The following is a 17088-nucleotide window of genomic DNA, read 5'->3' as shown; positions in this document are numbered from 1 at the left end:
CATTCATAATAAATTCATGCCAGGGGTTCCCACACACCACCACACGCAGCGATAGGTCAGCCTAGACCAGGGCAGGATCTAACTTGCAAGCATCTCCTACAGCCTGAGTCATCATTAGCCTAAGCAGAAAGTTGGGTGGCTGTGGGAGGAGTGTGGGTGACAGGGGCTGCCTTCCTGATTCACCTATTTCTCCCAAGAAAGAGATGTTTTATATTCCTGGCAAGTTTTGTGTTCTTTGTCTGTGTTCCAGTGTGAAGATGCTGTTCTCCTGTGGCGATGTTTGGGTAGCCAGCTGTGGCTTCTCTCCAGATTCCCAAATTGGGGGTGGGAGGAAGGTGTCACCGTGGAGGGGGGCTATTGCAAGCATGTATGATGGATAACGCTATCAGAAATGAAGCATGATGTAGGTAACTGGTCAGAGGGTATTGGGCTCCAGTAAGAGACAAGCTGTGAGGCACACAGAAGCTGGGATTGTGAGGGGAGAGGTTGGTGGGAAAGGGCCTGGAGAGCTAGTTAACAGGGTTAGGGGAAAGATGATGAGGGGATGAAATTGAACACATCCAGGCTTTACTCCTTGAAAAGCATGTTTGCTGTATGGTAGCCTTTTGTTTCTGTGGGAAGCTGTGTTGCAGCCCTATAAATGGGTATTGTGAGAAAGCCTTTTCTCCAGCTTTTCCTTTGGTGGGAAAGGTCCCCATAAACCAGGGAGGGTTTGTGTCTGTTTTTAAAACCTTTACATAATCCCATCTTTTAGGTTGACAGTTAAATTCTCTTTTAAAGCAGTTGACTGTCTCATATCAGACACTTCAGAATGGTGTTAGTCCTGTATGTGAGCAACTTGCTTTGCTGCAAGACAGGAGGGGAACAGAGGCAGTTGCTGTTTACCAGCAATCCGAAATTGGATTCCCTGGAGGAGAGATGACACTGTCCCTCCTAGGTCGCTGCAAGTGGAGCAGAGATGTGGGCTTTACTGAGGCAGTTACTAATGGACAGGAGCTGGGCAATGAGATCATGAGGCTTGTACAGATGCCATTACCTTTTCTTGATGTTAACTGTGGTGAGGAAGTCCTTGCTCTGCTGTTTGAGGCAATGCTGGGGGGGAAAGGAGTTCACAAAAATACTGGCTTCAGAGCTCTGCAGTAAGAGCCCCTTCTCCTCACAGTGGTGGTAGCTTTGGCTGGGCATGAGGGGAGTGAGGCTGAAGAGTTCATCTGAGTCAGACTTGCTGGGGGCCAAGGTCTGGATTTGAAGCCCCATTTCCCCAAGGCAGTGGCGCTGATGATCTTGGTATGCAAGGTCAGAGCAGGCAAGTCCCTCTCTCTGAGTTCTCCTGTGCCTGCATGGACCTGCCTCCCGCCAGAAGGCGATTTCAAACAGCTTGTGTTTCTCCAAGATGTTTGGTGTCTGAATGATTTAAAGCAGGCTGGGCTGTTCGTGGCATGGCAGTGTGGCCAACTCAAGTGGGAGCTGCTATGGGGAGTAAAATCAGGGTGCTGCAGCAATCTGCATTGCCGCCCCCCAAAAAAACCTCAGAGATTTTTTTATGGAGGTTTCTCATTCCTGTATTGGGTACCACATATGCTTTAACCAAAGCCTGGGTTGAGCCCCCAGGTTCTGTTTCACTCTGCACTGCCTGCAAGAAGGACACACTGCCAGGCAGGGAGGCAGTGCTGCTGGGCAGATGGTGCGCTCGGCAGCTGAAGGAGGCCCATCAGTGCTTGGCACACTAAGAAGCTGGAGACTGAAACTAGGACATGCTCAAGGACAAGGGCTGGATGTGGTTTCCTAACCTCATGTTGTGATCATGGTGGATGCCGCCAACTAGTAACTAAATAGAGGTTTGATGCCATGGGAGCAAAAAACCGGGGGCATCCTGGTGCTGTTTTAAACTGCATTCGTGTTCTTTCCTGTTGCTTCCTCCTGCCTGCTCCTGCACTTGCCTTCCAGCAGTTTGTTTTGCCTGGTGACTGCAGTTGTGCAGCAGGAGTGACTGCAGCGCTGGGGCTGCAGCAATGCTGTGGCTGCCTGTGGCTGAGCCGAAAGGCACACTGAGTCAAGCAATTTGAGCACTTGGTTGAACAAAAGAGCTTGACTGCTCACTGGATTTTTGCATCTCACCTTAAATCAAGTTTGCTGGAGCTGGGAGGTTCAGGGATAACCTATCCGTATAGAAAGTACACGCTGTGTCATGCCCAAAGAATCATGTGCCAGTGGTAACACCTGGGATGTGTCTGCCCACATGCAGCAGAAACAACTGGTATGTGCTTGCCTGGCATTTCACCACTCGGTATCAGCTCAGTCCAGCTCTGCTGTGCCAGCTTCTGCTACAGGCATAGCGTGGGTGGCAGTTTGGTGAGATTTCAGTCTTGTTTCCTCCCTAACCCATCACTTTTGATCCTAATAGTGGGATAATATAAATAAATACACATCTATTTGCTCTCAACATTATTTGCAACACTTTTTAATAGGTTAATTTTTTTAAAGCTGTGCACAAGCATTTGATAAATGCCACTCTTAAGAGTCGTAGAATGGTTTGGGTTGGAAGGAACCTTCAAGCTCATCCAGTTCCAATCCCCTACCACAGGCAGGGACACCTTCCACCAAACCAGGTTGCTCCAAGCCCCCTCCAGCCCGGCCTTGAACACTCCCACAGATGGGACAGCCACAGCTTCTCTGGGTAACCTGTGCCAGCACCTCACTGCCCTCACAGGGAAGAATTTCTTCCTTATATCTGATCTAGATTTACCCACTGTCAGTTTAAAACTATTTGTCCCATTTAAAACCCTTGTCCCATCCCTACATGCCCTTGTTCTTCCTTGTGACTGCTTAACTTTGGTAGACCAGTCAGTCACCATAACCTCTAAGTCCTAATGGTGTTACTGTCTGGCAGATTTTGTGTCCTTCCTTGCTTTAAGGGGACAGAGAGTACATATAACTTCTTGCCTACTATTTGCCTCTCAATGCTTGTCAGTGTTTTGCCATACTTAGGACTATTGAAACTGGAGAATTTTTCATGTGTGAAGTTTTCAAGATGTCCTGAAGTTACTTGTGGAGGGCAGACATCTAAGAGCTGCACTGTATTCTAACTGTTCAGGCACCAAGCAAGAAATTGCCTCATAATGTTGGGAAGCTTGGAAAACATGAGTCTCCCTCTTGTCTGTGGTTTCTCTTTCAAGGCTTCCATGGCCTAAAAGCAACATTGAAACTAGCATTAGTTCCACAGCTCTGATTTGTTGGCACTGATTTCCCAGTTAGATCTCAGCTGAAGCTCTCCACTAAAATCCTGTAGTTTTTAACCAGATTTGTTCTTTAACTGAGCAATCTTTACTAGTCAAAATATGGGTCATGCCTCAGCCAGCACAGAGGAGACTCAGTAGAATCAGAGCATGTAGTGTGGGTCTCTGGTCTGCTGTAAGATGCCCTCCCCAGGTCCTGCCATTCCTGCAGGTCTCAGTTGTGCTACCTACATCATATCATGTTTGTGGCTGGAATGGACAGAAGTGATGGGAAGTGCCTCACAGAAAAGTGCTGGCAGAAAAAACATCCCCGTCTGAGGTCAAGTAAAGGCAGACAAGTTCTTCACACAACAGTCAATAGAGGAGCCACAGCCAGCCTGGACAAGAGCCCTTGAGGTGCTTTCCCAGCAACCTAGTGGCCGGCAGAACAGGAAAATCCAGGATGCCGACCATTTAATGATGAGAAAAGGGAGAGGCAGAGTGAAACCCTGTGTATAAGCACACACCAGTTTCCCTTACTGAATTTTCCAGAGGAAGAAGTGACAAACTAGTCTTGCAGCATGCCTCTGCGAACACAGAAAATTTTGCTTCAGCTTCATGAGGGGTTTTTGTGAGTGAAGGATTTGAGGCATACTGCCCACTTGCAGTCTACTCTGTTTTCAAATAGAGTTTATTTTAGTGGATTTGTGCAGGGCAGGTTTAAAAAGATCAGGTGGCAGTATCCAAATACACAGATAAAGGCTATGTTCATATCACAAGGTGCTGAAGTGGGTGAAATGCTAAATTTCTGCTGGCTTCTGAGCTTCACCTCTGTCTCCATGTGAGGGGGAAAGCCAGCAAGGTTTCCTTTTACAGAGCTTAGTACTTGTGGGCTTTGTAGCTATGGTCAGTTCAAAACAGGAGGCTTGAAGAGAAGAGCTGTGCTTTCAGAAGAGCATCTCTTTGGGTCAGGGAAGAAAGCAGAGCTTGGGGGAGTGAGCTGATCAGCTCTGTAGCCACTATCAAGCTTCCCCTGCGTATATGCACCACGCTGGATGCACTGAGAGCTTTCACAGGCTGCCACAGATGGGATGTGGCTCTTCACGCCATGTTCTGAGCCAGTGAGATGGACCCTGCAGCACGCTGGGCTGCGCTGGGGGAGGCTGCGCTCCTTGTCAGCAGTGATTGGCTGGGGGGCCTCATGCTCAAGTTTGGCTCTGGCTTGTATTTCAGTAGCACCCTGTGCTGAGAGACTTGGATGAACATTTCTGTGTTGGTGATGTGGCGTAAGAAATAAACCAGGAGAATGACTTAAATGAATTTAGATGTAACTGCTGTGGGATGCGCCAAAATCCATTGTAGACGGGGTTTTTCTTTCCTGTGCTTAGACTTTTTAGATGTTTTGCTGAAGAAAGATAATATTGAGTTTCAGTGTGTCTTCTAGCACTGAATCATGCTGGTTTGCAACTCAGTGTAACCCCCTGCATTGTATTTTAACAAGTTACATTTCTGATGTCTGCATTCTTATGTCAGAAAATGATGGATGAGGCATTCCTTTTCTAAATTTCATTAATTTACCTGCCTGATTTGTGTCCATTTGCGTGGAAACAGAAACTTAATACAACAAAACAGGAAATCTTACCAGTAACACAACTTAATCCCCCCTTTGCTTATTCTGAGTAGTTCACCTGACTCTCCTGGCTTTATGCAAGGCAGGGAGAGTAAATGATCACTCCCTATTTACTGTCACCAAACCACTCATGATTCAAAAGATCCTTATTGTATCATGCTCTTTTCCAATCTTAGTTTTACTTCTTGTATGGAAGCACTTTCAGATCTTTCCTGTTGCTCTTCTCTGAGCTCTTTACATTCTGCTCCATCCTTTTGCAGCTGGCAGGATTAGAAGTGCATGCAGTCTTTGGGATGCAGATGTACCGCCATGTTATCCTGGTATTCTCCGTTCTGTTCTCTACCCCTTCCCAAAGTATTCTTAACACTTTCTTTTCTAATTCATACAGAACATAATCTAAATTGATGTTATTTCTAAGAAAACCAGGAATCTAAGAATCAGCTTAAGAGCCTGCAAAGAGCCTGCCTTGATCTAGTGAGGTCAACATGATGTTGAATTTCTAGGTTGCAGTTTTTCTGCTCTCTTCTCACCTTGTCACTGGGTAGTATATGGTTGTTTTGCAGCTCTTCACAGATAATCTTTCTGGTTTTAGCTAGCGTATCTTCGTGCCACCAGGAGGTTTGTCACATTTATTACCCACTCATTTGCCAGATTATTTACTAACTTCACTGAACACTGCAGCCTTCAACACTCATCCCTCTGATACTGCCCTGGTGAACTCCCTCCATTATGAAAGAGTACTGATTATTTCCACCTTTTGTTTCCCATCCTTTAATCATTCATCTACTTCTCATGTTTATATTCCTAGAGAACCTTTTGGGAAGAAGCGTGTTGCAAGGCCAAGGATAAGCAGATGTTTGTGTGTTCTGAGTCTTCTCCGCATACCTGATGGCTTCATAGACCTCTAACAGAGTTTTCAGCAAGGAGACAACATGGGAGGTGGAAAGGGAGAGAGAAAGTGCGGGTACTGCTTCCCTTTTACCAAACAGCCCAGTGGGTATAGAGTTTGACAAGGATGCTGGAAGACTCTGCTTCATTGCTTCCTTTCTTTAAGGGGATTTGACACTGCATCTCCCAGGGAAGGATCCTAACTACAAGACTATTAGCTTAACTTGTGTGTTCTCCAGCCTTCTCTTGTTAGATCTCTTTCATTTGGCTTAGAATATGTATTCTCTCAAGGATGGGAATTTCTAGCCTGGTAACTGTCATTTAGGTTCCTTTTTATTCATTACTGTTTCAGTGAATATTTGGTTCCTCCAATTGAAAGTAGAATGGATGGCAATGAAAACAACTGACACCAGAATTGTGTACAGCCCACACAGGAGGATGTTTGATTAAGAGAGAGTGAGATAGGTAGGACTGAAAAAGCCAGAGCTGGCTTTTGCAGCACGGCCAAATAGAGACCTCAACTATCTTCTTCACAGTGAAGTCCAGCCTCCATTATCCACCTGTTCCTATTCCACCCAGAGAACACCTTAACTATTGAACAGTCTTGCTTTGTTTGCAAACGATTTGAGGGATGACGTGTATAGGGAAAAGGTTGGGGACAGGACCTCTGGAAGTGGGAGTGTTGTCGGGATGTGGTTGCCCAGAGCTCCTACAATGGGGAAAGGAATGGGGACCTAACAACTAGGTGGCAAGTTTGAAGGAGAAACCCCAGAAATGGGGAGGATTACCAAATCCTGTATCGCACTTGAAGAAGTTGGAAAACCCAATGTGTCCTTGACCACAACAGGAAGGGGGGAAGGCAGGTTTGGGGCACATACAGCTGTCAAGGGAGAAGGACCAAGTAATCTCTGGAATGAAGAACAAGGCAGCAGGCAGAAAATGGGTAAGGGGGTGTATTGAGGGACATGAAAAGTTCCTAGCTGGCGAGATGTTCTGGGAGAGCCCCATGTTAACACCTCACCGTGTGTGAGGCTCCTCAGTGCCTTGACGAACTGCAAGCCAATTTTCAGCCCCACTTTTGGCCAAAGGGATAGGTCAGTGCCTGGGTTATCTCTTCAGAGCGTTTCCCTTTCTTGTGGATGTCACTGCTCTGAGAAAGCTCATTGTGGATATTCACAAGCCCTTGGCAGAGGTGGAAAAACAAGGGGTGAATGCTGCCAGGTGATGGGGGAAAAAGGGAGGTGACTGAAACCAGGTAGGTATAGGAGGTTTGTAATCAAGTCAAATGACAGCTGACCAGCAAGGAACTGTTTTCCCTTTGGGCTTGCAGTAATGCTGTAAAGCTCTGGACAGTAGAGAAGCACTTGTCCAGCTCAGCTGTTGGGCACTTCTATCCTTAGGACCTTGCAGATGGGAAATCACAGCTTTTTCTTGCCCATGTAAAACAAAGAACTTGTGCTTATCCTACAGAAGCTAATCCTGCTGTGTTCCCAAAGGATGAGCCAGCCCTAATAAGATCTTCTCTGTATCTGATATCTGTGACAAAGCCAGAAACTCTTAGTAGGGTATTAGCTGACACAGTGATACTCTAATGCACTTTGTAATTCACTTTTTATTCATGAGGCCTGACAGCTATTTCCCAAATGTGCTTTAGGGCTACATGGTCTCCATGGAGAGATTTCTTCTTGCTGTGTCAGGTACTTTGGGTACTGACAGACAATGATAAAAATGTTTGTTCATGGCAGCTTTCCTCCATATTTAAGCAAGCAGAAGCGAGCGGTAAGCTATTGCCAAGGCAGAGCCTGGAACCTGGCTTCAGGACTTTCTTACTCCCTTTGGCCTAACAGTTTGACCTAACTGCTTCTCCTTATGCTATTGTTTCTTCAGGTGTACTCAATTCTCTTAAAATTGCCTGATCCAAACATCTTTGAGTGCTACAAGGCTACTTCTGTTCCACTTTCCATCACTTCACTTATCAACTGTCCACTTCTGGGAACAGCCTTGCAATGGCTGAGAGCTGCTCAGGTGGGGTAAAAGCCCTGTGGCTTGGAAAGGACTTTTGGCATCAGAGAGGGTTTATGGTCCATGATGGCTGAAGTTCATAGGAAGCTCTGCACTGGAGTTGGGATGTGCTGGCTCACTTTGCTTGGGATTTTGGCACTTGCAAGGCTGTCAGATTGTGATGTTATGTGCCTTCAGTGCCAGACAGGAACTAGGAGAAGAAGAGCAGATTGCGGCCTGCCAGGCAGCTGGGAGGTAGCCTGATGCAGTAGGAGGGACCAGACATGGCTGAGAACACCAACTTTTGTAAGGATGTAGGGGAAGTTGGATAGGAGCCATAAAATACTAACCTGGTCTGTACCATGTTTTTTTGATCATTATAAAGATGAAGAATGGAACACCTCAGAAATGCCTGACCTTTGCCCTGCAATTTTTGCATATCTTAAGGTTTAGGAGAAGGTAGAAACTTTGTTAGAAATGCTGGCTTTCCTCTAAGTGCTTGTCCTAAATTGGAGAAGTGGCAATGGGCGCTCTGGACCAACCGACGGGGTGTCATATGCTCTCTCATTCCTGTGTCAGCTTCTTCTAGCCTAAGTCCACTGAACACAGGATCTTTGACCTTGACCACAACTAACCAGTCCAGGTGTATCTATGAGTCTTCTGTATAAGGGCACTTCACATGGTCTGACCAGGACATGCCTGCCATATCCCAAAGATGGTTTTCAGTGGGTGTGATGCTCTGAAACAGGCTACTTTCAGCTGTTGCTGATTCAGCCCCCCTGAGGTTTCAGAAACCTCCCAAGGCTGGCCTTGCGTGGCATTCTCTTACCTGCCACAGGTAATCAAAAGTCTGGGTCTACATCTGCATGAAAACAATCTAAGAGAGACACATAACGTTTTGTGGGTAGGGGAGCGTCATGGAGGGGCTGTGAAACGCTGCTAACTGGAAGATCATTCTCCTCCACCCCCCTTCCCCATGAAGTAAAATGAAAGAACAGAGAGGGAGGTGCTTACACTGACCCTGGGATTCAGGGGCTGATTAAATGTTGTGGTCAGTTTGGTCCCTGATAACAGGTCTGTAGGACTTAGACTGACTGAACCTTTACCTGCAGGATGGGCTGTATTCATAGAATCACAGACTGCTTTGTGAGGGACCTTAAAGCTCATCCCGTTCCAACCCCCTGTCATGGGCAGGGACACCTTCCACTAGACCAGGTTGCTCCAAGCCCCGTCCAACCTGGCCTTGAACACTGCCAGGGATGGGGCAGCCCCAGCTCCAGCCCGTGCCAGTGCCTCACCCCCGCCGCTTCCCCCGCAGCGCTGAGCTCCGGGCCCGGCAGCACGGACCGGCCCCTCCTGCGCCGCTGCCCTCGGGCAGGCCGCGGCAGAGGCGCCGTGGCCGCCGCTGCTTGGGAAGGGCTGGGGCGCCCTCTGCCGGTGCCTGCCGCCAGCGGCACGCACTGCCCTGCTCTGGTCCCCTCCCCGCCTCCCGCTGCGGGCCTGAGACCCGCGTCGGAGCAGGGCAGCTGTGCAGGGCCGGGTGCCTCTGTACCAGCCCGCGGCTTCTCATCTCCTGTCCCTGCCTCTTTACATACAGCCTCCCCCTTCGTTTGGGTTCTTTATGTGCTTTCCCCGCCTTCTGCTAATGTCAGTCCCTTTCTCCCTGGTCCCTCTGTGAAGAACAAACGTTGGCCAAACACCTCTCCTCTGGTCAGTGGCCATTGCATGTAAATGCATCTCAAAACCAAAGGGCAAACACGGAGTTCAGGGCTGTGCTGATGACATTCACTGTCATCCTCTTGGGAGGCACCTCTGGCAATCACAGAATCATAGAACAGCTTGGGTTGGAAGGGACTGTCAAAGGTCATCTAGTCCAATCTCCTGCAATGAGAAGGGACATCTTCAACTAGATCAGGTTGCTCAGAACCACATCCAGCCTGGCTTTGAATATCTCCAGGGATGGCGCATCCACCACCTCTCTGGCCAGCCTGTGCCAAGGTTTCATCCCTCTCATTGTAAAAATGAGATGTGGTGAGCATTTCCTAAAAATTACGTTTTAAAAAATATAGCCTGAGGATTTTGTATTTTAAGAGGCAGAAAACCAAACATTAGAAGAAAAAAGTCCACTGCTCAGTTGAAGTCCTGGGAACATTTTTCTCCTCTGTTCTTCATTGCTCACTGTAGCCAATCCATTGGGGGTCATTGGAGGTTAAAATACCCACTCCCCAAAAGCTGTCATCCAGTTCTAGCATCCAGGAGGCTGTTTGCTCCTAAGCAGTTACCTCCTGGCTCTTTTACCTGCAGAGCTGGACACAGCCCCGCTATGTCACAGCTAAGCAAAAAGCTTGGCCTCTAGCATACAAGGACAGGCAGTTGCTCCAAGGGTTTGTGCTATTTTTCCCCAGCAATGTGGTCATTTTGGAGGAAAAGAGAGAAGACTGAGAGGGGATCACATTAATGCATATAAATATTTCACAGGCAGGTGCTAGGAGGATGGTGCCAGACTCTTTTCAGTGGTGCCCAGTGACAGGATGAGGAGCAATGGCCACAAACTAAAACACAGGAAGTTTCACCTCAACATCAGGAAGAACTTCTTTACACTGAGGGTGGCAGAGCAGTGGAACAGGCTGCCAGGGACGTTGTGGAGTCTCCCTCTCTGGAGACACTCAAAACCTGCCTGGACATGCTGCTGTGTAACCTGCTGTAGGTGGCCCTGCCTTGGCAGGGGGGCTGGACCAGGTGATCTCCAGAGCTCCCTTCCAACCCTAATCATTCTGTGTGATTCTATGATTTAATGTCCCTGCCTCAGGTTCCCAGTGAGGAGAACCTGCACAGGAGCCCCACTACCCTTGTGAAGTGTTTTGAAATCTGCTTATAAAAAGCCCTTATAGAGCAACATTGCCCTCTGCTAATGAAGAGCGTTGCGTGGGAGCTGAGTTTCTCTTGGCCTCATGGGAAGAGGTGGGGCAGCCACAGACTTGGGAGCTGAGTTGAAGCCCAGGTTACTTTAACAAACTGTTCTGCTTTGTGGGCCCGAATGCTGTCTGCTGCAAAGAGATCTCTCTGCCTTCATTTACAGTTTTTAATCTATGTGTCTGCATGTTATTTCAAGCATAAACATTGATTTGTTTCTGTGAGAAATCATGGTTGATTTATCTTTAGTTTTGCAGCCGAGGTTCTGTGTGTTTCTCAGTAAGTGCTATTAGTATTGCATAGCTGTTACGATAAAGAAGGAAGCATGCTGGTGGTTTGGCAGAAGTTCTGGTAGAAGAAAGCATGTAATGCTCTTTTTGCATGATTTCCCTCTTCTCTTGCTTTGCGTCTTACACAGATGCAGGCAGAGATGAAAAGAATTGCACATCCTGCTTTTCTTGCAAACCCTGCTCTCTTCTCAAGAATGCTCCTTTGACTTTTTATATGTGGCAGCTCTGCTCAGTCCCTGTTTCTCCTCCTACCTTTTTATCGTTGCGAAGGATTTTAGATGTATAGTGCGGCTGTCATAAGCCATTTTCCTCCTGCTGTGCTGAATCAAGGCTGTAGACAGCAGAGCTTCTCAGCGGATGGAATCAGCTGTCTAGTGATAAATGTGCAGTTCCTGCTTTTGCATCCACTGTTGCAGGCTAATGGATGTGGTCACTAATCTGAAAGCAGCAGCAGATGCAGAACATAGCCTGTCTGTGCCTTAGTGTTCCTTGGGATGAACTTTTCAGTTGTTCAGCTGGGCATAAGGTGGCAGTGGGGTCAGTTTAAACTATAAGCATCATCTGTAAAATTGCTGCTGCAGGTGTTCCTCAGCTAAAAGCAAACCCTGCTGACTGCTTTTCATGCTTCCAGTGAACTTATGTAAGCATGAAAGTGGCGCTGGAATGCATTGTGTGTACATGAACAGCTGGAAACTTGGTTTGTTCTCAGAGTCTGTGAAACACAACTTTTGCCACATGTAGGAGGCTCTTTCCTAGAAGCAGTGGCAGCTCACTGGATCCAAGGTGCAATGTGGGGCTACTGTACTGCTGCCTGGGACCACAGATTTGCAGCAACACTTAGCATGGTAATTAAGAATAAAGGGCAACAGGAAGAGGCATATCCTTTGTAGGCCTGTGTCACAACAAAGTCCTGAAGGCCAACCTGTTCTTCCTCCTGGGTATGTCAGCTTCCACCATTGTCAAATTGTTTCAGCCCTTTTCCTGCAGCAGGCTCCCAGCTGAAGCACTCAGCTGTATTCCGTTGAGCAAGCTGAAAAAGAACAAGCAGTTTGATGAGTGCTGAAAAATTTGTCCTTACAGATTTGGCTGCAGAACATCTATCTCAACAGTCCCCCCAGGGCAAGCAGAGTAAAGCCAAGATGCAAGATGTGGTAATGGGGTTTTATGTAGTACACTTTAGGCTTTCTGGCAGCAAGCACCAAGAGTTTGAGACAAAACTGCATTTACCGGCTCAGAGTTCATCCTTCTCCTGTGTCTGTCTCGCTTCTGCTAAAGGGAAATGTGGATCAGCAAAGCTGTAGAAGTACTGTCTAAAACTGACTCCACTCCTGCCTTCAAAAATGAAGGTGAGTGAATGCCGCCAGGTAGCCTGCCAAGCTAGTGTCTTTCTCTGATGAATTTTGCCTCTTTCATCCTTGTTATATTACTGCTTGTAATGCACACATGTTTTGAGAATCTAATTCTTTGCACTTGATGGCCAGTAAGCAAATGCAGTTCCCTAAAGTCCCGCTAATGCTGTGGTAGGAAAAAGGCAGTATGACTGCAGCAACTCATGCAGCGTCCTGCCTGTCCTCCTGACAGCTGCAGCACTTCTCACCATCGCTACTGCCGTGAACATAAGGCTGTTCCTTATCCAAGGAGCATGCAGTGTAATTGAACACTGAGGTGTTTCTCTCTCCTTAGCCAGAGGAAATTATTTCAGGCTCGTCTCAGGGAGTACATCAGCTGCACCATGAGGAGCCAAAGGGTCTGTCAGGCGGCCAAAAGGTGATGCAGTCAACCAGGCTGGTGCAGACATCACTGACACTCAAGGAAAAAGCTTGATGAACACCATCTTGTCTTCCTGCTGGGCTCATCCTTCAGGTCAAAGTGGCCTCTTTGATCAAGCCTGACAGGTGGCATTCCTCTGCCCCACAGAGAAGAGCTCTCAGGGTTTGAAGCCAGGTTGAAAAGGCTCCTCAGTCCCACAAGTATTTTGCAGTCAGTGCACAGGTAGCACTGTGCAGTATTGCAGAGTGGACAACAAATACATGTGTAATTGCAATTGGGAAACTTTATACCTTTTTACAACCATTTTGTTCATCTGGGCAGTAGCTGTGGAACAATTTCATAAAACCTAACACTGTAAGTCTGAAATAAATGTGTTTTGAGTGCGTCCACATTGCCAAGGTGAGTACCTTGTTAATTATGCAAAGCCAGCAGTCATCTTGAGTGTGTGGTCTGCACCAGGCCAGCTATCACAGTATCACAGTATGCTAGAGATTGGAAGGGACCTCAAAAAGATCATCTAGTCCAATCCCCCTGCCGGAGCAGGAACACCTAGGTGAGGTTACACAGGAATGTGTCCAGGCGGGTTTTGAATGTCTGCAGAGAAGGAGACTCCACAACCCCCCTGGGCAGCCTGTTCCAGTGTTCTGTCACCCTCACTGAGAAGAAGTTTCTTCTCAAGTTTAAGTGGAACCTCTTGTGTTCCAGTTTGTACCCATTACCCCTTGTCCTATCATTGTTTGCCACTGAGAAGAGCCTGGCTCCATCCTCGTGACACTCCCCCTTTATATATTTATATACACTAATAAGGTCTTCTCTTCTCCAAACTATAGAGACCCATCTCCCTCAGCCTTTCCTCATAAGGGAGATGCTCCACTCCCTTAATCATCTTTGTCGCCCTGCGCTGGACTCTCTCCAGCAGGTCCCTGTCCTTCTTGAACTGAGGGGCCCAGAACTGGACACAATATTCCAGATGCGGTCTCACCAGGGCAGAGTAGAGGGGAAGGAGAACCTCTCTCGACCTCCTGACCACCCCCCTTCTAATACACCCCAGGATGCCATTGGCCTTCTTGGCCACAAGGGCACAGTGTTGGCTCATGGTCATCCTGCCATCCACTAGGACCCCCAGGTCCCTCTCCCCTACACTGCTCTCTAACAGGTGTTCCCCAACCTATACTGGAACCTGGGGTTGTTCCTGCCCAGATGCAGGACTCTACACTTTCCCTTGTTATATTTCATCAAGTTTCTCCCTGCCCAACTCTCCAGCCTGTCCAGGTCTCGCTGGATGGCAGCACAGCCTTCCGGTGTGTCAGCCACTCCTCCCAGCTTAGTGTCATCAGCAAACTTGCTGACAGTGCACTCAATTCCCTCATCTAAATCATTGATGAATATATTAAATAATACTGGTCCCAGTACTGACCCTTGAGGCACTCCACTAGATACAGGCCTCCAACTAGACTCCGCCCCATAGACTACAACTCTCTGGCTTCTGTCCTTCAGCCAGTTCGCAGTCCACCTCACTACCTGATCATCCAGACCACACTTCCTCAGTTTAGCTATGAGGATGCTGTGGGAGACTGTGTCAAATGATTTACTGAAGTCAAGGTAGACCACATCCACCGCTCTGCCATCATCCATCCACAATGTTATTTCCTCATAAAAGGCTATGAGGTTGGTCAAGCACGACTTCCCCTTGGTAAAGCCATGCTGACTGCCCCTAATGACCCTCTTATCCTTGATATGCCTTAAGATGGCGCCAAGGATAAGGTGTTCCATCACTTTCTCAGGGATGGAGGTGAGGCTGACCGGTCTATAGTTACCCGGGTCCTCCTTCTTGCCCTTTTTGAAGACTGGAGTGACATTTGCTTTCCTCCAGTCCTCAGGCACCTCTCCTGTTTCCCAAGACTTGGTAAAGATGATGGAGAGTGGTCCAGCAATGACTTCCGCCAGCTCCCTCAGCACCCGCGGGTGCATCCCATCTGGACCCATGGATTTATGGATGTCCAGATTGCTCAACTGGTCTCTAACCCATTCCTCATCGACTAAGGCAAACTGCTCCGTTGACCTGACTTCATCTGAGGTCTCAGGAGTACAGGGCTCTTCAAGACTGCCTCCGGCAGAGTAGACTGAGACAAAGAAGGCATTCAATAACTCTGCCATCTCTGTATCTTATGTCACCAGGGCACCCATCCCGTTCACCAGTGGGCCTACCTTGCCTCTGGTGTTAGTTTTATCTGCCATGTATTTGAAAAAGCTCTTTCTGCAGTCCTTGACCCCTCTCACCAGATTTAATTCTAAGGAGGCCTTAGCCATCCTAGCTGCCTTCCTACATCCTCTAGCAGCAGCCTTATATTCCTCCCAAGTGGCCAGCCCCTCCTTCCATGACCTATAAACTCTTCTCTTCCACTTGAGCATCCCCAGCAGTTCCTTATTTAGCCACGCAGGTCTCCTGGCCCTCTTCCTTGACTTCCTATGTGTCGGGATGCTCTGATCTTGAGCTCGGAATAAGCAATCCTTGAATGCCAACTAGCCTAAGTTGAAAGAACCGTTAAAATCTGATGTGAATGTGAAAGGAGGCATCAAGAGAGGCTGATTCTGCTTAAAAGCTTGTTTTAATGCCATAGTGAAGGCATGCTTGGAATGGGTTCCCCTGGCTTCTTATCCTCTTCTTCTAGACAAGGTCCTCTTGGTCATGAGAAGCCTGTCCTCCATGAATGCCTAACCCTGAGTGATCCCAGGCTCCAGTGATCCCCCAGACCTCTAGAGTGGTGTGTTCAGTGTCTTCCCAGCAGCCTGGGGGAGATGAGTGCAGAGAAGTTGCCTGATGTGCCAGGCCCTCCATGCACCCACACCTGAGGGAGGAAGGCACCAAAGAGCTCCCATCTCAATTTCTGGTCAGCAGAAAACAGTGCCTGACGTGCTTTGTTATGCACTGAACTGAACCATCTTCTGCAAGTGCTTGTACTGCCTGCCTGCTGTGAGGCATTGGAGATGCTTCAATGGGGCACCATAAGTTATAAACCTCAGTGGCACCCAGTACAATTCAGATGGCCTTTCCTGATGGTCTTACAGCCATTGCAGTATAAAGCTATCAAATAGTAATGTGACAGCACTCTGCTTTATCACAGGAAAGAGAGTAATGTTGCAGACTCTGGCCTGAAAATAAGAGGATTACATCATGAACTAAGAGCTATTTTGGCTTGGGGTGGCCTAGAGTCATTTTAGTCTCCTGCAAAGTACATCTGAGGGTCAAGTCTTAACTGGCCCATTTATGTAAGGAGCATAGAAAACTTCTCTTTCCATCCACAGCTGCTTGTGTCACAACATGCTTTTTAAAATCTACCTTAGTTTTATCCCTTTGCAGAAAGGGATAAGCAGAAATCCAGCTCTACAACTATTTTTCAGCAGCCTCTAGTGTTCAGTGGTTTACTGTCCAAGCTTACCTCCTTCCAGAATAGTTCTGTACTTAGTTTCAACCTTAAAGTAGTTCTCTAAACTGGGTATCTTTTGGCCTTGTCCCTCCTTTGAGCTATCATCATACACCCCAAGGGACTGGGCTGTTAACATTTTAGAACTAACAAATGTCACGCCAGTCTATAAGAAGGGCAAGAAGGAGGACCCGGGTAATTATAGACTGGTCAGCCTTACCTCCATCCCTGGAAAGGTGATGGAACAACTTATTCTTGACGCCATCTCTAGACATATCAAGGATGAGGGGGTCATTAAGAGTAGCCAACATGGTTTTACCAAGGGGAAGTAATATTTGAACAACTTTGTAGCCTTCTGTGAGGAAGTAACTAGGTGGATGGATGATGGTAGAGGGGTAGATGTGGTTTTTCTTGATTTCAGTAAGGCATTTGATACTGTCTCCCACAGCATCCTCATAGATAAGCTAAGGAAGTGTGGGCTTGATGATCAGGTAGTGAGGTGGCTCAAGAACTGGTTGAAAGGAAGAAGGCAGAGAGTTGTGGTCAATGGGACAAAATCTAGCTGGAGGTCTGTGTCTGGTGGAGTCCGTCAGGGGTCGGTGCTGGGACCAGTGCTGTTTAATATTTTCATCAACGAACTGGATGAGGGAACTGAGTGTACCCTCTGCAAGCTCTCTGATGACACTAAACTGGGAGGGGTGGCTGACACACCAGAAGGCTGTGTTGCCATTCAGCGAGACCTGGACAGGCTGGAGAGTTGGGCGGGGAGAAACTTGATGAAATTCAACAAGGGCAAGTGTAGAGTCCTGCATTTGGGGAGGAACAACCCCACGTACCAGTACAGGTTGGGGGTTGACCTGCTGGAAAGTAGTGAAGAGGAAAGGGACCTGTGGGTGCTGGTGGATAGGAGGATGACCATGAGCCAGCAATGTGCCCTTGTGGCCAAGAAGGCCAAG

This window comes from Psittacula echo, assembly GCF_963264785.1.
Source record: "Psittacula echo genome assembly, chromosome: 5".
NCBI classification, from domain to species: domain Eukaryota; kingdom Metazoa; phylum Chordata; class Aves; order Psittaciformes; family Psittacidae; genus Psittacula; species Psittacula echo.
Note: the sequence above shows the minus strand (reverse complement) of the source record.